Genomic DNA, 22138 nt, shown 5'->3' with positions numbered 1-22138 from the left:
CATAACTGATCCCATTATATCTTGTCTTCAAACCAAACGATCCCTTATAAATGTATAAGTATTGTAACTAATTCTAAAAAAATATATTCAATTTATACTTTAAATGAAATTTTTATTACAATTTAATTTTTTCTACAATCTAAACTCAAAACATTATATACACAATAGCTTAGTTCCCATTTTGTTTATTTGTTGTTTTGTTAGCAAAATTTTATTATTACTACATTAGTTTTGTTTTTAGTTTTTTTTATATAATATCATGTAGGTACTCATTTGTGTGCAAAAGTATATGAAAAGTTAAAGACAAAGCTACAAATAAAAAAGATAAACAAAAAAAGAAGAAAAGGATTAAAGCCCAAATCTCTCAGTTCCTTAAGACCTAAAATATTTAGACTCCAACCCCATTCCCCCCAAAAGCTATCCGCACATCTCCTCCAATCTTCCCCGCTCAAACCAATTATCCCTAAAACCCTCGTCCTCTTGCTCTTGGAAAACATAAATCGTCAAGGTATCCCTAGTCTTTCTTTTGTTTCTCTTCTTAATTATTTCGGTTGTTATCATTGCTTTCTTAGGATTCTTGATCGGGAATAGTTCTTTTTAGTTTCATCATTACAATATGGCGGTGAAATGGCAATCCCGACTTTAGTTATATTGATAAGTGCCAAGAATTTAAAAGTAGTTATATTGATAAGTGCCAAGAATTTAAAAGAATAATAGATTGCCAAATTCAAAGCAATAAATTAGGGATCTCTCCAATTATTATGAATGGAGGACCTTTTTCGTATATTTTAATTCCTATATTTGCTATTTGCTTAAAATAGTTTGTTGTATGAAACGGGAATTAGTAGTTGAATCTTGATTTCTGTAGTACTAAGCCAGAACAAGCCTTTTTTCTATAATTTCTTGTATATTTTTTATTCTTCATTACCTCCATTTGCAGATTGGGGATCTTAAATGGTTTTTTGGGTTGTACCCAGTTTGCAGTTATATGCACACACAAAAAACTATACTAATAATTTTTTTCTATTAGAGTAGGTACTATTCACAGCTGTAGTGGTTAATATCTATGTGAATAATTGCAGAGAGCAAATGAGTTGGTGAGGCACTGTATTCACCCAAACTTGATGATCAGTTGAGTGGATATAGGGTGAGTATATGCATTCATTTGATGTGCAACTTACTAAATAAATGGTCATACGGAAATGCATCTTCGCTTTGTATATATTTTTGTACTTCTTGTGGCAGCTAGCAATGATGCAAATAGGTGAAGAAGAGTTGCTTGTTAAGATATTACCATTCCATTATTTCTAAAACTTCAATGCAACAATTAGGATAAATCCATAACTTCTAAATACTTCTAGACGCTATCCAATGAATTTGCTGAGATGGTGGAAAAACTTCTCAAATATACAGTATAAATACTCCAACAGCTTATAAGGGTGAAATTATGGGATGCATTAGCACAATCATTTTTAAGCATATGCTCCAAATTTATGTTGCAGTATGGTGATGAGGTTCATTCTTTTTAAGTAAACTTAAATTTGTCTTTTCAGGTACTTGTGTTATGGGCATCAATGTAGAAACAAACAAGTGTAATAACCATGAGGTATGTATGATACTTCACTCTTTCTCAAAACAAAGTCAATTGGTTATACTACCTAGTGAAGGATGGAGTGTTTATAAAATTATTGTTAAAATTTGTAGGACTTCTAAAATTTATTTAGAATAATAATATTTTACTCTATGACTGTTTGTTATTATGAAACGGGTGTGATGTTGAACTGGTTTAGCTTATGCTCTTTTCTTGAGCCGAGAAATATGAGAATATAATTTTTTGGCAGTTACGAATTTAAGGATTTACAAGACTTCAGACATGGAAACGCCTAGTTATCAGATACTAAGAAGTTGTGCAGCTTATGAGGTTGGTAGTATTTTCTTAGTGTTGTGCTTCAAACTAATAACTGCTAAATAAGGCTTATGTTTTGAACGGTTTGTAATCTTTTGGTATATCCATTGCACTAATAATCTTAAGGTTTTAAAGAAGCAGGTTGTTGTTTCTCGCAGAAACTTACCCTGTCAAAGGAAATGTTTTTCAGTTCAAACACTATCCACTGATGGTTACCATTACTATCCAGTCTCACATTAGCTAGTTTGTTTTAAAACTTTTTTATTCGTGTTGTAAAAGAGTTATATACCCTGGATCTGTATGCAATTATTCTTTCTCTTGTAAAAAAAATATCGATACGTTTTGAATATTACAACATTTTAGTATTCTAATTTATCTTGAATGATATTGTTGAACCTTTAATTATGTATTTTTACTAATGTATATCATTTATTAAAAATAATTGAAAGTATTTTGCTACAAATTTATATATTTGATGCTAAAATATGGATTGTTAGCTACAATATATAAATTCTTGTGGCTAAAGCTGATCGTGGTAAATTTGTCAATTTATTGTTACGAAATTATGGAATTCATAGCTAAAAGTATGATTTCTTAGCTACGATATAAAAATTATGGTGGCAAATACTTTAATGTGTTGCTATGAACTTTTGAATTCATAGCTAATCACAAGTACTATTGCCACGAGAGTAAATTATAAATTTAGCAACAAAAGTTGAGCTTGCGTGGCAAATAAATTAAATCTTTTGCTACAACACAAAATCTTGTGGCTATAATACGAAAATAGCTACAAATTTTATATGTCGTGGCAAAAGAATAAAATCACTTGCTACAAGTATATTTTTTGTGGCAAGAAATTTTTACCATCACAGTTACGACATAAACAAGATTCGTGGCAATAAGTATTAGTCCTTAGCCACGGATCATGTGAAGTTTGTAGCTAACTTTTAGCTACGCTACATTTTGCTACGAATGCTACGGAAAAAAATATTGTGGCTAAAGTGTTTAGCCACGGAAAATTTCATATTTAGCTACAATGTATTTCGTAGCTATAGATGCATTATGTTGTAGCGTTTGTTAACAAGCTTTCCCACTAATCACGTCACATCCCAAACCCCCAAGTCCCCCCACCTTTCAGGTCTCCCCAGCATATACCCTCACATTTCAATTATTTCCTGAACCTCAATTCCACGTCCCCACTTCAAATCATTTGTACAAGATTAGATAACTACTTTGGTTCCTCTTTATAAAGAGGAGAAAAAAGAACGAAAGGAGAAAATAATTGGGTGGATTGACTTTTTAGCATTTTAGAGGAGGAAAGAAACGAGCTTTTTGGGAGAATGCAAAAAAGCAATCAGATAGGGAAAAACTTTCAGCAACTAAGAAAAATTAGGGTTGTTATTTTAGAGTGAAAATTATTTTGACATAAACTGTTTGGTGGACTTAGGTTCGGAGTCGAAAATCGAAGTATCCTTCGTAGTTTTAAGTTCGCGGGTTCAACTCAAAAAATTATAAATATTTTCTTTGTTTTGAAATATAAAAGGAGGACAAACTCAATTTCAAGTTCTATTTTGTTCTCACAAAACACAGAAAGTTAGGGATTTTCCGTTCAAGATTCGGGTTTTAATGTTCTCGTCGAGTTTTGGTTTATGGTTCGCTGTTGCTTTTTATTGTTTCAAGTTCGACATTGGATATCTATTTGTTGGAGTTTTCTCAATAATATATTAAAAATCCTCACCGCAAAGATTCTTATTCTTCTCTTGTTTTAGTTACTATCTGTGTTTAATAATTTGTGGAGAAGTTTAGTTTTATCAGGAATGTTTTCCCGGGGATGCATGTCTTTAATTAAAGTTAATTATTAAAAATGGAGATTTCGTAGTCACAATATATAACTTCTTTGATTATCGAGAGCATTTTTAATATCTGTTTTAAGTATTCAGTAGCTATGGTATAAACAAGTTTCTGAATAGTCAACTTTAGATTGTAATAAGTAGAGAATTAGTATTAATCTATGGTTATGATATAATAAATTATTTAATTAATCTATGAGAAGTACTCATCAAGTTTTCCATTGTATATCACTCTCGAATCCATGAAGATACTGTATTACTTGATAGGGTACCATGTGGTTCCTGCCCTCATATTGTAAATTATTTTTGAAATTAATGTAATGGAACTGTCAGTGGCTCCTGTTAAAGCCTTAACTCATAATTTGCATTGAATAATAATTATTGTTACTTTTGTATATTATTTTGATTAGTTTAAGTGTTCTTCTTATATTATTGTTGAAACTATATTATGAGAATGTTATTAATAAACTGAGCCTATATGAAAGTCAAGGCCGATTGATTGGTAAGAAAAATAACTGGGAGGTAGCGAAATAAGTCATGAACTAATTCAAGACTCGTTCCAATAAGTAAAATAAAAAAAAAGAAGTAAAAATATACAAATATATATCTCGAATCTAAAAGAGACAAAATTATTGAAATACTCTAAAACGTTAGAAAATTTTAGATGTACTTTAAATATTAGCCCATGTGTTCATATCCGAACCTTGGATTGATATGCTTAAGTAATAAAAGGATCATGTGCTCATTCCCGCGTCTCGATACCTTTAAATTTAAAATAATTATGTTTTGACCATGTGTACATTCCGTACCTTGGTTTAACATTCAATTTCAAAGAAGTACCTTATGTGCATACCACATATAGGTCAAAATAGTTAATAAAATTTAATAATAATTAAGCGGTAATACGTAAACCATAATCAATAAAATACAAGAATAGCCAAGAACTGATTTAAGCCGGACATAAGTCAATAAAAGTGACCGTGCTAGAACCACGGGACTTGAGGGGTGCCTCACACCTTCCCCTCGGTCAACAGAATTCCTTACTTAGTCTTCTATTTTTGTAGACCATAAATAAGGAGTCAAATCTTCCGTTTGATAAGGGATTCAAATAAAAGGTGACTTGGAACACCAAAACTCAATTCCAATTTCCAAGTGGCGACTCCAAATAATAAATAATCCCTTTTTAAATCGTCACTTTAATTGGAAAAACTCTTCTAACTCAACCTCGTAATTGGGTTGGGTAAAAAAAGAGGCGTGACAGGCAGTACCACAGGGCCATCAGCCCATGATCACCACACCAGCTGTTGGACCGCCCGTCCGGCCAACTAGAGGTGGAGTTCAGGTAGGTAGGGGTCTTCCTAGAGGTGGAGGCCAGCCAAGTGGTGCTCCGGCTAGATTCTATGCCTTTCCAGCCATACTAAATGCAGTAGCCTCAGACACCATACTCACATGTATTATTTCTGTCTGCGGTAGGGATGCTCAAGTACCATATGATCCAGGGTCTGAATATTCATACGTGTCTTCTCTATTTGCTCCTTATCTGGATGTCTCTTGTGAGTCCTTGGGTATTCCTGTATATGTGTCCATGCCATTGGGTGATTCTGTTGTTATGGATCAGGTTTATCGATCCTGTGTAGTGACTTTCTGTGGCTATGAGACTAGAGTGGATCTTTTATTGCTTGATATGACTGACTCTGAGGTCATCCTGGGCATGGAATGATTATCTTCGTACCATGCCATTCTTGATTTTCATGCCAAGATTGTTACTTTGGTGATGCTAGAGGTGCCGAGATTGGAGTGGAGGGGTTCATCTATCAGTACATCTAGTCGGGTTATATCTTTCTTGAAGGCTCGACATATAGCTGAGAAGGATTGTTTGGCCTATCTGGCTTATTTTGGGATACCACTGTGGAGACTCCCACGATTGATTCAGTGCTCGTGGTGTGAGATTTCTCCGATGTATTTCCTTTAGATCTACTAGGCATGCCACCAGATCATGATAAACATTTCAGTATTGATTTGGCACCAGGCACCCAGCCTATCTCTATTCCATCATAACTCATAGCTCCGAAGGAGTTGAAGGAACAACTTGAGGAGTTGCTCGCGAAGGGGTTCATCAGGCTGAGTGTGTCGCCTTGGGGTGCATCAGTATTGTTTGTGAAGAAGAAGGATGGGAGTATGCGGATGTGAATTGGGTGTTCAGTCCATATCTTGACTTATTTTTCATTGTCTTTATTGACAATATATTGATCTACTTGCGTAGTATGGAGGAGCACGAGCAACATTTGAGAGTTGTGCTTCAGACCTTGCGAGAACAAAAGCTATATGCAAAGTTCTCCAAGTGTGAGTTCTGGTTAGATTCCGTGGCTTTCTTGGGGCATGTTATATCAGGTGAGGGTATTGAGGTATATCTCAAGAAGATCGAGGCAGTTCAGATCTGGCCTCGTCCTACCGCAGCGATCGAGATCAGAAGTTTTTTGGAGCTAGCAGGTTATTATTATCACTTTATGGAGGGTTTCTCGTCCATTGCAGCTCCTTTGACTAGATTGACTCAATAGAGTGCTCCATTCAGATGGTCCAATGATTGTGAGGTGAGGCTTCAGAAGCTCAAGACCACATTAACTACATCACGGGTGTTAGTTTTGCTCTCCGATTCAGGGATGTATTCTATGTATTGCGATGCTTCACACGTTGGTTTAGCTTGTGTGTTAATGTAGGAGGGGCAAGTTATTGCATATGCTTCACATCAGCTGAAGCCCCACGAAAAGCATTACCCCATACATGATTTGGAGTTGACCGCGATAGTTCATGCTCTCAAGATTTGGAGAAATTATCTTTTTAGGGTGTCGTGTGAGATCTACACCGATCATCACAGTTTGCAGCATTTGTTTAAGCAGAGGGATCTTAATTTGAGGCAACGCAGGTGGCTTGAGTTACAGAAGGATTATGATATTACCATCCTTTATCATCCGGGCAAGGGGAATGTGGTTGTGGATGCCTTGTGCAGAAAGGTTGATAGTATGGGTAGTTTGGCATTCATTTCAGCAGATGAGTGGCCATAGGCTTTGGACATTTAGTCCTTATCTAATAGACTAGTGAGGTCTGATATTTCAGAGCCCAATAGAGTTCTTGTATGTATTGCGGCTTAGTCTTCCTTGTTTGAGTGGACCAAGGCTCGTTAGTACGACGATCCGCACTTGCTAGTTCTTAGAGAGACGGTGCTACAAGGTGGTGTCAAAGAGGTTATTATCGGTGATGATGGTGTTTTGCGACTCCAGGTTCGCCTACGCGTTTCTAATGTTGATGGTCTGAGGGAGAGGATTCTAGAGGAGGCACACAGTTCGGGGTATTCTATTCATCCAGGTGCTAAGAAGAAGTATCATGACTTGAGGCAACACTATTGGTGGCGGTAGATGAAGAAAGACATAGTAGAATATGTGGCGAGATGTCTGAATTGCCAAAAGGTTAAGTATGAGCACCATAGGCTAGGTGGCCTACTTCAGCAGATGGTTATATTGTAGTAGAAGTGGGAGCGCATCACTATGAACTTCGTAGTTTGGGTTGCCGCGGACGTTGAGGAAATTTGATGCTATTTGGGTCATTTTCGACAGATTGACCAGGTCGACACACTTTATCCCGATTGTGACTATGTACTCTTCAGAGAGGTTGGCCCAGATTTATATTCCGAAGATCGTCCGATTGCATGGTGTGCCTATTTCAATCATTTCAGATAGAGGCCCTCAGTGCACTTTGCATTTCTTGAGAGCAGTACAAAGTGAGTTGGGTACCCAGGTAGAGCTTAGCACGACCTTTCATCTGCAGATCGGGGTAGTCGGAGCAGACAATTCAGATTCTAGAAGATATGCTCAGAGCGTGAGTGATTGACTTCAGAGGGTAGTGGGATCGATTCTTACCTTTGTTCGAGTTTGCTTATAATAACAGTTATCAGTCCAGTATCAAGATGGCTTCATTTGAGGCTTTATATGGTCGACGATGTCGTTCCCCAATCGGTTGGTATGAGCCCGGTGAGGCTAGGTTATATGGTACTAATTTGGTAAAGGATGCCTTGGATAAGGTAATATTGAATCAGTAGCGATTTCGCATTGCACATTCGAGACAAAAGAGTTACGCGAATCAGAAAGTCTGTGATTTATCATTTATGGTGGGCGAGAAAGTTCTCTTGAAGGTCTTGCCGATGAAGGGTATCATGAGGTTCAAAAAGAAAGGCAAGCTGAGTCCGAGGTTTATTGGCCCATTCGAGGTGTTGAGGAGAATTGTGGAGGTTGTTACGAGCTTGCTTTGCCTCCCAGTCTATCGGGAGTTCAGCCAGTTTTCACGTGTCTATGCTCCGAAAGTACCATATCGACAGGTTGCATGTGCTAGATTACAACACAGTTCAGCTAGATGAGAGCTTGGGTTATGAGGAGGAGCCAATTGCTATTATTGACAGGCAGGTTCGCTAGTTGAGGTCTAAGAAGATTTCTGCGGTAAAGGTACAATGGAGGGGTCAACCAGTCAAGGAGGCGACTTGGGAAACCTAGGAGGACATGCGGAGAATATATCCACACTTATTCAGCACTCCAGTATGATTCTAGACCTGTTCTAGGATGAACGTTTGTTTAAGAGGTGGAGAACGTAATAACCCGACTGGCCATTTTTCTTTATAGATCCTTGTTCCCCTATTTAAGACTCCACGTATGTGCTTTTACTGTTTTATGAATTGCGGGATGGTAAGTTTGGTTTGGGAAGGGTTCGGGTTGAAATTGGAACACTTAATTCCTTTATAGTGGCCTAAGGTGACCAAGTTTGACTTGAGTCAACATTTTGAGTTAACAACCTCGGAACTGGAATTTGATAGTTCCAATAGGTTCATATGATGATTTTGGACTTTGGCGTGTATTCGGATCGAGTTTCGGGTGATCCACGAGCGTTTCAGCGATTAATGTTGAAAGTTGACGCCTTAAAGGTTTTAGAGTTTCTTAAATCTGGTTTGAGGTAGACTTTGGTGTTATCGATGTCCGTTTGGGATTTTTAGCTTGGAAATAGATTCGCATGGTGATTTAGTACTTATGCGCAAAATTTGACGTCATTCCGAGTTGTCTAAGTATGGTTCGTCGCATTCGGAGTTAGTTGAAGAAGTTTGAAGTTCATAAGTTGATTAATTTAGTTTTGGGGTGTGATTCTTAGTTTTGATGTTGTTTTATGTGTTTTGAGGGTTTGAGCATGTCTATATTATATTTATGGACTTGTTGGTGCATTTGAACGGGGTCTTGGGTGGCCCGGGTGTGTTTTGGACCACTCGGAGCTAAGTCCGAAATTGGAGAAAATATTGTTCTAGTTTCCTTCTTCGCAAACGCAGGGAAGGCCTCGCGTTCGTGATAAAGGAATTGGTGGTGGGTAATTTTTGTACTTTGCGTTTTCTAAGTTGGAGTCGTGTTCGGAAAGTCCTGGGACCAGTGGTCTCTGCGTTAGCGACAGTCTGACCGCGTTCGCGTTGAAGGAACGGGGTTGGGGGATCAGCTGGCCGATCATTTCCTTTTGCGTTCGCGAAGGGAAGAACGCGACCGTGGGGCCCCTCTCGCGACGTGAAGAACACTTTCTGGGCCTGGGCAGATTTTGCCTTCGCAATCGCGAAGAAGGAATGCCTGACAAGTGTCTTGTTTTAAAAACGAGACTTTGGCCATTTTCTTTCATTTTCACTTTGCTTGGCCGGTTTTGGAGCTCTTGGAGGGGGATTTTTCACCTAGCATTTTGAGGTAAGTAATTCCTACATAGTGTGAGTTTAATACATAGATTATGGGTAGATTTTAATAAGTAAATTGTGGAAATTATAGGATTATTTTGAAATATCTAGGGTTTAACATAAATGAGATTAGACCACGAAAATGATTATGGAATGGAGTAGAAATTATATATTTGAGTTCGTAAGGTCATGGATAACATTTATCTACAAAATGTTCTGGAATCCGGGCACGTGGGTGACTTTTATGAATTTTTCAAATTGGATTGGGTAATTACTCTAATAGTTAAATTATGAACTTTTGAGCATATATTGACTAGTTTGTACGACCTTTGGCTTGTTTCGGATTGCTCGTTACCGATTTGAGGATATTAGTGTGATTTGAGGACCGGAAAGAGGCCTTGGAAAAAGGTAAGTCTCTTGCCTAACCTTGTAAGAGGGAATTAACCCCATAGGTGTTTAAATTGTTATTTGTTAATAATTATTGGTGCTACGTATGCACGAACTGACGAAAGTCTGTACGTAGCTAAAACCATATTATATCATGGTAGACATAGGATTTTATTATACAATACTTGTACTATTTAAACCCAACTTGTTAGTTTAATTACTTGTATTAATAAGTGAAACTTGATTAGATATTATGTTAGACTGAGCTTCGTTACTTTGAGTTTTGGCAGAATATTTGATTATTGACAGAAAATTTTGTGTTCCTTTATGTGCTTATTTTGGTGTTGTAAACGTATGTTCCGTAGTCCGAAGAGTTACCCTATTCCTGTGGATTGGGCCGAAGGACTCGACAATATTTATATATAATGAGATGCATCCATGGATCGGGCCATACGACCTCGGTAGTGTATGTACACGATTATTATAAATTAGGCCGTATTTGTTGAAATTGGCATGTGATATTCGGAGATTTTACATGGGTAATTTGATAAAGAATCACTTATTTATTTCTTCTTATTTATTTTTATTGTTGTATTTCATGCTTAGCTTTAATTCTTGCTCTATATATATTGACCTCTAGTAAATGTCGACCCCTCATCACTATTTCTTCGAGGTTAGACTAGGTACATATTGTTTTACGGACTCACACTACACTTATGCACAAACTGTGAATGTATCGAGGCAAGTACATCTGGTATCCGATCAGATGCACATCCACACTATCCGTAGGCCTAGTGGTGAGATGCTTTTCATGCTCTGTTCTGCAGCCCCAGAGTCTCCTCTTGTTGTATTTACTATTTCTATCTATTTTATTTCAGATAGTAGTTGTAGGGAGTTTTGTATATTCTATTAGATTGCTCGTGCACTTGTGACACCGAGTTTTGGGAATTGCTAGTAGATATTTATGGGTTTTGCCTATTAATTTCACCACTTCACTCTTATGTTTTGTTTTTTGATTTATATCACCATGACCATTTATTCTTGGGTTTTTTGTAAACAAAAATTTATGACTTTGAAAAACTAATAATAAAAATAATCATTAAATGAATAGTTTATCGTTGGCTTTCCTAACAGCGATGTTGGGTTCCATCATGGCCTATAATGGGAATTGGGTCGTGACAGTGGGAGGAAAAGAGATGCATTCAGGCCATTAAATTTTCATAGGGACGCATGGCTTCCATCTAGATATGGATTGAAAATTACTGAAGCTTCACTTAGTGGATCCAGACACTTAATAAAAAATTCTTTCTTGTCTAAGTTTTTAAAATATTATATATTATTGGTAATACTTACTGATTTAACGATCTGATCGGTCATTTTGAGCTTTAGTATTCCGTTTGGTGGTTTAAGACTTTGAGTAGTTTCATATTATGTATTATGACTTGCGCGTATGGTCGGTTTTAGTTTTCGAGTGGTATGGGATTGATTTGGAAAAATGACTCTCAATTTGGAAGTTTTAAGTTGAAAGAGTTGACCAATGTTTGACTTTAGGGTAAACGGACTAGGAATCGAGTTTTTATGATTTCAATAGGTTTGTATGATGATTTTGGACTTGTACGTATGTTCGAATTCAGTTTTGGATGTTCTTATAAGGATTCAACACTATTTATTGAAAGTTGGCAATTTTAAGAACTTAAGAGTTCATAAGTTTGACTAAGAGTTGACATTGATGTTATTGGACTCCAATTGGCGTTTTGAAACTTTGGATAGGCCTATATAGTTGAATTGAACTTGTATGCAAAGTTTGGAAGTAATCCGAAGTATTTAAGTGTGATTCAGACACTCTTTTGAAAGAATAAAGATTTAAGATTGTAAGAGAAATTTTATTCGGTTTGAGTCTCGATTATTTGTTGTGATGTTTCCGTGGGTGTTTTGAGGCTTTGGATAAGTTTGGATAATGTATTTGTACTTGTTGGTACTTGGTATGATTCGATGGGGTCCCAAGGAGCTCGGGTGTGTTTTGGATCATTGGTTGAAAAACTAGTTAAGTTAAGGATTTGGAGTTTGATCATGGTCAATATCGGGTCAAGATGACCTCTTTTCAGTGTTTTAAGTATGCGAGCAGCTTCGTAGCATATTTTATGATTGAAATGCATATAAAGTGTGTCCGGGAGGCTCCGAATGAGTTTTGGGTGCTAAAACGAAGATTTTCTAATTGCTGATTTTTTTTCTGGTATAAATAATTACCAAAATGTCATTTATGTCCCTGAAATTTTCAAACTTCCTTTAAAATTTCAAGACATCATATCTCCCTCGTTTGGAGGCCCAATTGGGTGATTCAAAAGGTTATCTTGGGTATACTCTCGCAAGGATTATGTTGAGATTATCAAATATGAATTTCGAGGTCATCTAGGATCTGATTCGAACTGGAACAGCTGTTGCATTTTTTTATTTGTTCCAAAATTTACTAACTTTTTCTCACAAGGTTTTGGAGCTCGGATTTGGGCGATTTTGGAGGGTATTTATATAATTTGGATTGGGGTAAGTATTTTTGACTCGGATATATTTATATTTCATGATTCCAACATTGAATTTAGCGATTGTTTGATGAATCAAATTGAAGAAATTGGGGATTTAGTAAAATCTTTTCTAAAACATAAATTGATGATGTGAAGGCCGATTTGAGGTCGAAATTGGATAAAATTGGTATGGTTGGACTCGTATCTGACTATATTCGGAATTTATGAGTTTTGTCGGGTTTCGGGATGCAGACCGGGATTGACTTTTTGGGTTGACTTTTTGATTTTAGTTAAAGATCAAAAATTTATTATTAGAAATTGTTTTCTATGGCTTTGATTTATGATATTAAGTTATTTTGGCTAGATTCGAGCCGTTCGGAGGTTGTTTCATGCGGGAAGGGCTTCGTAGAGAATTAATGTAGCTTCTATGAGGTAAGTGTCTTGCCTAACTTTGTTGGAGAAATTTTTCCTACTAGTTGATATTGTTTGCCACATGCGGGGGTGATGCATATGCGAGGTAACGATCGTATATGCATGTGCCAGGGTTATCCATGCTCGGGGTAGATTATACAATTCTTTGTGCCTTGTTGGATTATGTAAATTTCTTGCCTCATATTTTACTTGACTTCTATAATAATATGAATATGAAATTCAATGCTAGAAACCATGATTCAGCTTATTATAACTTGATTAAATTTGATGGATGTTTTGTGAAACTGTTGATGTGCTAAATTCTATCATCACTATACCTAATCATGAATACATTGCTATGACCGTTATTCTTGAGATACTTGGGTTCCATATTTGAGTTGAAGATCACTTTAGAGATTTGTTGAGACACTTGAGCAATGAGGTTCTTGAAGTCTATTGAATTGTTTAATTGTGTAAGAGTTGTCATTCTCGTTCGTATGGTGTATTTTGCTTAACCACTCTTCTTGATGTTATCTGTGCTTCCTTCCTTGCTAGTTGTTGATGTATATATATATGCTTGGCGAGGAAGAGTGTAAAGCATGAAGGGTGATGTCGTTCCATTGTTATACATTATCATGCGAGGAAGAGTGTAAAGCACGAAGGGTGATGTTGTGCTATTTCATATACATTATTATGCACAAAGGATAATGTCGTGCCATTTTATTTACATTATAATGTGAGAACGAGAGTAAAAGCATAAGGTGATGCCGTGCCATTGCATTTACATTATCGTGTGAGGATGAGAGTAAAAGCACGAAGGGTGATGTTGTGCCATTGCATTTACATTATCATGTGAGGACAAGGGTAAAAACACGAAGAGTGATGTCGTGCCATTGATATTATCATGTGTTCATGGCACGAAAGGTATTTCTGTCACGGCCCAAAATATATTGTAGGTCGTGATAGCGCTTAACGCCGCCGTCAGGCAAACCAACAGTGATTAATCAACTTAGTTACTAATTTTATTATTTTCGAAATCATGAATCCCATTAAATAAGTAAAGTAAAATCTGGTACTCATCGAAAACTCGTGATTTTATTTTCCAATTTTCATATAAAATATAAATTAAAAGGTGAAATGATAATAATTACGTGAACTACAATAATGAGCATCCAGTAGGAACCCCCAAAATCCGTTGTCACAAGTGCATGAGCATTTATTAAGGAGTACAATAATAATATAACATCTGTCTGGAATACAAGTTAGATAGCAGAATATAAATAACTCTGATGGAGACTCTGTATGCTGCAGATCGTAACATGGAATGAAACTCACCATAAAGACCCTGCAACAGTCGCGCCTTTACGCCCAAGCGACCGCCAAACATACATACATACATACATATATACATATATATATATATATATATATACATATATATATATATATATACCTGCACAATAAGTGCAGTAAGTGTAGCATGAGTACATAAATAAACGTGTACCCAGTAAGTATCGAGTCTAACCCCGGAGAACTAGTGACGAGGGGTCAATATCGACACTTACTAGTGGTATAATAACTCAAATACTGTAACGACCCGACCGGTCATTTTGAGGCCTTGAGTAGCTTCACTTCAGGTATTATGACTTGTACGTGTGGTCAGAATTGAACTTCAGAAAAGTTCGGAGTTAATTTGGAAAGAAAATTCTAATTTCAGAAGTTTTAAGTTAGAAAGATTGACTAAGGTGTGATTTTTGAGTAAACGACCTTGGAATCGGGGTTTGAAGGTTCCAACAGGTTCGCATGATGATTTTGGACTAGGGCGTATATCCGGATCGGGTTTTGGATTACTCGGGAGCGTTTCGATGCCTATTATGGAAGTTGGCATTTTGAAAGAATTTCATAAATTTGAGTTGAAGTGCATTTCAATGTTATCAATGTCCGTTTGGGATTTTTAAGTCTAAGAATAGCTCCTTATGGTGATTCTGGTATTGGGAGCGTGTCCTGATGTGGATTTGGAGGTCCGTAGGTCATTTCGGGGTTATTTGGCGAAAGTTGAAAATTTGAAGGTTTTTAAGAAAGTTTGACCGGGAGTGGACTTTTTGATATCGGGGTTGGATTCTTATTCCAGAAGTTGGAGTAGGTCTGTAATGTCAAATGTGACGTGTGCAAAATTTGAGGTCAATCAGACGTGATTTGATAGGTTTCGGCATCAGTTGTAAAAGTTGAAGTTTTAAAGTTCACTAAGTTTGAATTAGAGGGTGATTCGTGTTTTTAGCGTTGTTTGATGTGATTTAAAAGCTCGACTAAGTTCGTATGACATTTTAGGACTTGTTGGTATAATTGGTAGAGGTCCCGAGGGCCTCGGGTGGATTCCAGATGGTAAATGGATCGAGTTTGGGCTTGGAGGAATGCTGGATCTGTTGTAATCTAGTGTAATCGCACCTGCGAGGTTTTGGCCTCAGGTGCGGAGCCGCAAAAGCGGCCAGGAGGTCGCAGAAGCAAAAAGGGAGTGGGGGACTGTGTCCGCAGGTGCGGACAATTTGCCGCATAAGGGATGCGACACCTGCGAGGAGTTTAGCGCAGAAGCGGGCTGGGCAGCTAGGGGACTTACGCAGAAGCGGAACATTTTGCTGCACCTGCGAAACCGCAGAAGCGGTCCAGTGAGCGCATGTGCGGAGGTCGCCTGGGCAGAATACATAAGTTAGCCAAATCGGGTTTTGGCTCACTTCACCTCTTTTCTCTCGTTGGAGCCATCCTTGAGGCTATTTTGGAGTGCCATCTTTATCATCTATTATAGGGTAAGTGATTTCTTCACATTGTGAGTTAAATACATAATTTTTATCTGGATTCAAGCTTGAAAAATTGTAGGAATTTGAGATTTTGAAGAAAAATCTAGAAATTGGTATTTTTCGATTTTGACCACGAAATTTGACATGGAATTTGGAATATATTATATATTTGAGTTCGTGGGGTTATGGATAATGTTTATCTTCGAAATTTTTGGAATCCGGGCATGTGGGCCCGAGGGTGATTTTTATCGACTTTTCGAGTGGAGTTGGAAATTGTTGTATGTTGAATTATAATGAGTATTAGAGTACATATTTATGGATTTGCACCCTTATTGACTAGTTTTGGAGTGATGGACATTGGTTTGAGTTGTAGGAAAGGCTTTGGAGCCGGTATAACATGATAAGTCTCCTTTCTAACCTTTTAAGAGGGAATTAACCCCATAGGTGAATCAAATCATTATGTGCTTCTATTTGTGGGGGCTACGTACGCACGAGATGACGAGAGTCCGTGCGTAGCTACCATTATGCTTATGTCCGGGTAGTCTAGGACCCATATCATGTTGTACTTGCGATGTTGCGCCCTACTTGTTAATTTAATCGTTTAAAACAATTAGAAACTCGATAAAGGAATTGTAAAAAAGGTTAAACTTCATTTACTTGTCCGTTAAATGAGAATTTGAAATTCTTGGAATATTTTCCCCTTAACAAATCTTGAATTGGTTGTTTAATGTGTTTTCTCTTTTATGGAGCGGGCCGAACGCCTCGGTAGCAAATAGATGCATCTATGGTTCGTGCCGTTTGACCCTTGGCAGTGCACAGTTTAAATATTTATGTTGGATCGGGTCGTACGTCCTTAGTATGATTTGAGCATGATTGAATTGGTTGCTTTGGTATTTATGATAATTGATATTGCTTCATTGGCCTGAGATACATAATGATAAATGATGAAAAATAAATTTGGAGATTTTTTATTAACAAAAGAATTATTTTCTTATTTCATAATATTGAGCTTACATCCGTTCTACGTAATTCATGCTTATTTATATCATTGGTATTTTATTTATAGCCCATAGTAAGATCCCTCGTCACTACTTCTTCGAGGTTAGGCGGGATACTTACTGTGTACAGGTTGATTTACGTACTCATACTACACTTGCTGCACATTTTTGTGCAGGTACATATATGCCTAGTGGCCTTGTGGGCGCAGAGGCGCGGTTATTGCGGGGACTTAGGTGAGCTGCACTCTATACTACGATCCGCAGCCAACAGAGTCTCCTTCAGATTATTTATATTTTTCCTATCAAATTTATATTCCGGACAGATGCTGTATTTTATTTTACATTCCTAGTTGATGCTCATGCGCTTGTGACACCGGGTTTTGGGGTAATTATGGGTTGTTCTATATTGAAATTTTTAAGAACATTATTATTTACACTGCGAGTTCCATCTTTACTATTTAATTGAAGGAAAATATGACTTCGAAAATATTAAAATGAGAATCAAGTTAATCAATTATTTTTGGCTTGCCTGACACCGGTGTCCGGCGCCATCACGACCTTTAATGGATTTTGGGTCTTGACAACATGGTATCAGAGCACTAGGTTCACTTAGGTCTCACGAGTCATGAGCGAGTCTAGTAGAGTCTTGCGGATCAGTTCAGAGACGTCTGTACTTATCTTCGAGAGGCTACAGGACTGTTAGGAGCACTTCCCTTCTTGATTCCTCATCGTGCGATTTGATTCCTCTGAGGCTTATGACTTCATTTTCTTCCTATTCAATCTTGTTCGACGTGAAGTGCTTGCTATAAATTGGGAATCGAGGAATGTTAATGGTACTGCATATGTGGTGCGGGATGTTTCTCCCTGAATATTTGATTGGGCTATTGTCGTCGCCTTGCGGAAGGTCGTTCTGTCATTTCAGCTCAGTATCAGTATTGCCTATGGTTTGAGATTTGGCACTGATTGTTATGATGATTCGTCTATTGCTATCGTATAGTGTTGGTGTAATGGTAGGGTGTTTATCTATGGATCGCGGTAGTAAATGACTTGATAGAAGGACTTCTCAAATCACGGCTTAGAGGTTCAACATTTAGTTCTGGCGGAGGAGAGGCAATCGGACTAGGAACGTTCAGGTTTGGGTTGACGGAGTAACGAGACTGGGTATTTCGAGCGCGGTGGAATTTTCATCTGTGATTTGGTGACGTCGTCCTGGATTGGATGCGTTAAGTTCACCGGTGTTGTGGTTTTCTTCAATTTGCCTTCGGGGCGGGGTATTGTGAAATTATGCCGAATACGCGGTGGTCAGAAATAACGGGGTGTAGCGATTTCGGAATCGAATCAGTGTTTCTAGTGTTGATGGCTGGAGAAAGATGATCTTCGGAAAGGTTTGAAGTTGGTAGCGATCGATTGGTTCAAGTGCTACATGGATAGATTTTGATTTAAGGAAACAACTGGGCAACGAAGGATGAGGAAGGACATGTGGGCACAAGCTTTGGAGGGTTTATTTGTTTTGTAGTAATTGTACTCGGTGCAGCATCGTTGAAAGAGGTCGGCATGGAATTTCCACAGGTGGGATATCTCCTGTGAGCAGGTTAGTGGTTGCGTGGTGTTGATGAAGCTTCTACAAAACAATTTACTGGCTATCCAGTAAGAGGTCGAATGTGTGAATGTGGCTAGTGATTTAGAATGTTCATAAAATGTTTAATAGAAGGATTTCAAGGAATTTGGCGGGTCGATTGCGCGAGGTCATGTCAGTGAGGAAGAAGGAATCTTGGTAGGTTCCAGGGTCATGTAATGGTAGCTTCAAGCTAAGTGGGAGAGCCCCACTGCTTACAATTGGATTGCACGGTTGTCTACTTGTGAGATTTTTGGTTATCGTCATATTGGTGGATTATTACGACTAAAGAAAGAGAACATCAGTGGTGATTTGAGAAAAGGATTTGAGGAATGTGTGCTACAATTGGCCTTATCGATTCATGTTCAAGCTTTAGGAAGACTCAGAGTTTATACTTCGTGTAGATGTGATGTACAAGGAAAGTGAGTCAGCCAAGTGCTTCTTTGAGAGGGTGTTCATGTGCTACCAGGGCCTTGGAGTTTGATTATATTCGGGTCAAGTCAGAATGGGTGACTCTCAACAATGGTCCTAGTAGGTTCAAAACTAAAGTGCGATGCCTAAGGATTTTGAGTCTGTGGTATGGTTAAGTATCGAGCTTTGGCGGTGGATTATGAAAAAGGGGCTTGGAGTGTTCTATGTTATCTACAGTATGCGGTGTAGCATCAGAGAAATGGGAGAAAATAACTTCGGATTCATAGAAGAATTATCAAAATGGGTGTACCCGTTGAATATGCGAATGTGTGCACAAGGAAAGTATGTGATGGTTCATGGGTTTTGAGACAACATGGTCTCGTGAAATAAGGTCACTCAAGATGAGTGCAGATTTGGGGTCATTATGTTTTAAATGGAGCTATTATTATTCCTAAGGCAAGTCTAGAGTAAATTAGAGGAAGTCGGATCGGTTAGCAATGGTTGATTGGCATGATGGTGGTAATGATCAGTTCCTTCAGTGTGTTGAGTTAAACATATGATTTGTGGTGGTACGTGCTAGGCTAGATGGTCGCCGTAATTGATTTTAATTGGGGGAATTCGAGTATTATGGCCTGTTATATGTAGATGGATCCCGGAAGAATTATGGTGGTTTGGACCACTACTCGAGGGCTGTATTTTTTTCCAGTTATGGGAATTCAGTTCCGTGTTGCAATGGTTCTCTTGAAATGAGTTAAGTGAAAGGTTTCTATATGCTGGAGTGATTATTCTATTAGTGGATCAGGAGTTTTGATGTAATTTTGTACTCTCACAGTATTAGTATGTTAGGTGTAGTGAGCGGCATGGGAATTGGAAGTTGAGGATCAAGGTTGCAGTTGATGTCGACAAGAATGTCAAGAGCTCGGATGAGCAGGGAAGAATTCAGATGTTTAGAGTAAGCTGGTATTGTCTTTAGCGTCACCTGAGATTGGTGTCATGTGGAAGAGGCTTTGTGTATTGACTTACATATTTTTGACTCACTCTACAGAATTAGAACAGTTGGTGGTATGGATGTGCGGACCTTGCTACCTGAGCGGAATGGTCGTGGGAGCATGCCCCATGAGGAGATTTATATAAGTGTGACATGTCAGTCACTTGATTGTTAAAGATTGAGACCGAATATGGAGGTCATGGTAATATCGCAAGTGCGAGAGTTTATGCCTGAGAGGCATTCTATTCCTTGGGTTGTGGACCATGTGAGTTTGTTTCGGATTTGACGGTTGTTATTATGTGTTGTGAATAGGTCATTATGGGTCCTTGAAGGGTTATTAGCCTAGTGCGGTACGATCAGAATCGGCTTGAGGTTCGTGGATGGATCTAAATGTGAATGTGGGCTCTATATCAGGCCGAATGTGTTCATTTCAGCATAACATTGTTTTTGGAGGGGTCTTCGGGCCTTGGATGGTATTTCTGTTGTCGGCCCTTCTGTGTAGTCTCTATTGTGCCATGTGGGTTATGAGGTGGTTTGATTATTCGCACTCGTAGTGAGATCCCGTGTAATTTGTGGTGTTGTGAGAGCAGGAAGGCTCTCAAGATACAGGTCATTTATCGTACCTTAGTTGTGCTTGAGTTTCGTAGCGTATGGCACTATCCGTCTCCCCAAGATTTGTATTATGCACTTCGTGTGCTGGTGGTTGATATTCAGGTATTTCGCAGGTATGAGCATTTTAGCTCGATAAGTACTTCCTTATAGATTATTGTGTGTGGATCAGGTGGCACGCCGCCACGGGTATATTATGTGTGGATCGGGTGGCACTCCGACACGGGTATATTGTTTGGATCGGGTTGTACGCCGAAACAGTATCATGGTTGAATTGGGTTGAATGCCGCAACAGTGTGATGTTGAGCACAGTTTCCAATATCTATTATTGTGAGTTTTGCTTCTCATTTTCTGAGGAAGGTTCATAACATCTTTTCGGTTGTTTAAGTTAGTTACATGGGTTGAGTAGATCTTTCTAGAGTTCGTTTTCTTATGTATCACATTCAAGTTTGTAGCCTGTTGGCACATTGTGGCATTATATGAGACTTTTGGCAGTATTTGAGGTGGCTTATTGCCTGAGCAGCTTGTACTGGGTGAGACGAGATCATTGGACCTGGGATCAGTGCGATCAGATTTATATGAGGCACATTAAAGAGTAAATATCGATATTCAGTCTAGAATGAGGTAATGGTTTCTGTCGGGAAGAGAGACTTCATGATTTGCGATTCGGCAGGTGGTTATGAGTATCTACACATTTCTTCTGTCCTGGCAGTATTGCGAGAGCAGAAACAGGACTTATATGTGTCATGAGGTTTGTTGTGAGTATCAGATTCGTGGGATTTCAGCTATTGTTGTCAGAGGATGCTATTTGGTCATGTGAATAATGCGGTGCAGGGTGTGAATTCAGTGAGAGTATACAATCATGTATTGGTACATCGTGTAGTGATTGAAACGGTGTTTGTATGTTGGAATTGGGCTCTAAGGCTTATTTGACTAGATAAAAAGGGGGATTTTCAGGTTTGCTCGAGCGAATGTGCTCAACCGAGCTAATGTGCCCAACAGGTTGTGGTGGCACGGATAGGTGCACATATTGTTGAATAGTGATTTTGGACAACTCAGAGCGGTTCTTAGCACGTTCGAGGACGAACATATGTTTAAGTGAAAGAGAATGTAACGACTCGACCAGCCATTTTGAGATTTAACTCGTCGTTCGGCGGTTTGAGGGCTTGAGTAGCTTCACTTCAGGTATTATGACTTGTACATGAGGTAGGAATTGAATTTCGGGAAAGTTCGGAGTTAATTTGGAAAGAAAATTCTCATTTCGGAAGCTATAAGTTGGAAAGATTGACTAAGGTGTGATTTTTGAGTAAACGACCTCGAAATTGGGATTTGAAGGTTCCAACAGTTTCGTATGATGATTTTGGACTGGGGCGTATATCCGTATCGGGTTTTGGATGACCCGAGAGCATTTCGACGCATACTATGTTGGCATTTTGGAAGAACTTCATAAATTTGAGTTGAAGTGCATTTCAATGTTATCAATTTCCGTTTGGGATTTTGGAGTCTGGGAATAGCTCCGTATGGTGATTCTGATATTGTGAGCGCGTTCGGATGTGGATTTGGAGGTCCGTAGGTCATTTCGGGGTCATTTGGCAAAAGTTGGAAATTTGAAGGTTTTTTAGAAAGTATGACCGGGAGTGGACTTTTTGATATCGGGGTCGGATTCCGATTCCGGAAGTTGGAGTAGGTCTGTAATGTCAAATGTGACTTGCGTGCAAAATTTGAGGTCAATCGGACGTGATTTGATAGATTTCGACATCGATTGTTGAAGTTGAAGTTTCAAAGTTCACTAAGTTTGCATTGGAGGGTGATTCGTGTTTTAGCGTTGTTTGATCTGATTTAAAGGCTCGACTAAGTTCGTATGATATTTTAGGACTTATTGGTATAATTGGTTGAGGTCCCGAGGGCC

General features: G+C 38.3%; 1 long non-coding RNA gene across 5 annotated transcripts; it reads left to right on the top strand.

Moving 5' to 3' along the window:
- Nucleotides 1-370: 370 nt before the first annotated feature.
- On the top strand, nt 371-2288 carry LOC107801734 (uncharacterized). Of its 5 annotated transcripts, none has more exons than XR_012697560.1 (5): nt 372-508; nt 1083-1147; nt 1554-1606; nt 1842-1921; nt 2065-2288. It is a non-coding gene; the product is annotated as an uncharacterized LOC107801734 (long non-coding RNA). The 5 variants fall into 5 exon arrangements; XR_012697559.1 differs by having other exon boundaries at nt 2048-2288; XR_012697558.1 differs by having other exon boundaries at nt 2042-2288.
- Nucleotides 2289-22138: the final 19850 nt, after the last annotated feature.

Source organism: Nicotiana tabacum, chromosome 12, assembly GCF_000715075.1.
Source record: "Nicotiana tabacum cultivar K326 chromosome 12, ASM71507v2, whole genome shotgun sequence".
NCBI classification, from domain to species: domain Eukaryota; kingdom Viridiplantae; phylum Streptophyta; class Magnoliopsida; order Solanales; family Solanaceae; genus Nicotiana; species Nicotiana tabacum.
This window is presented reverse-complemented; position numbering and strand designations above follow the sequence as displayed.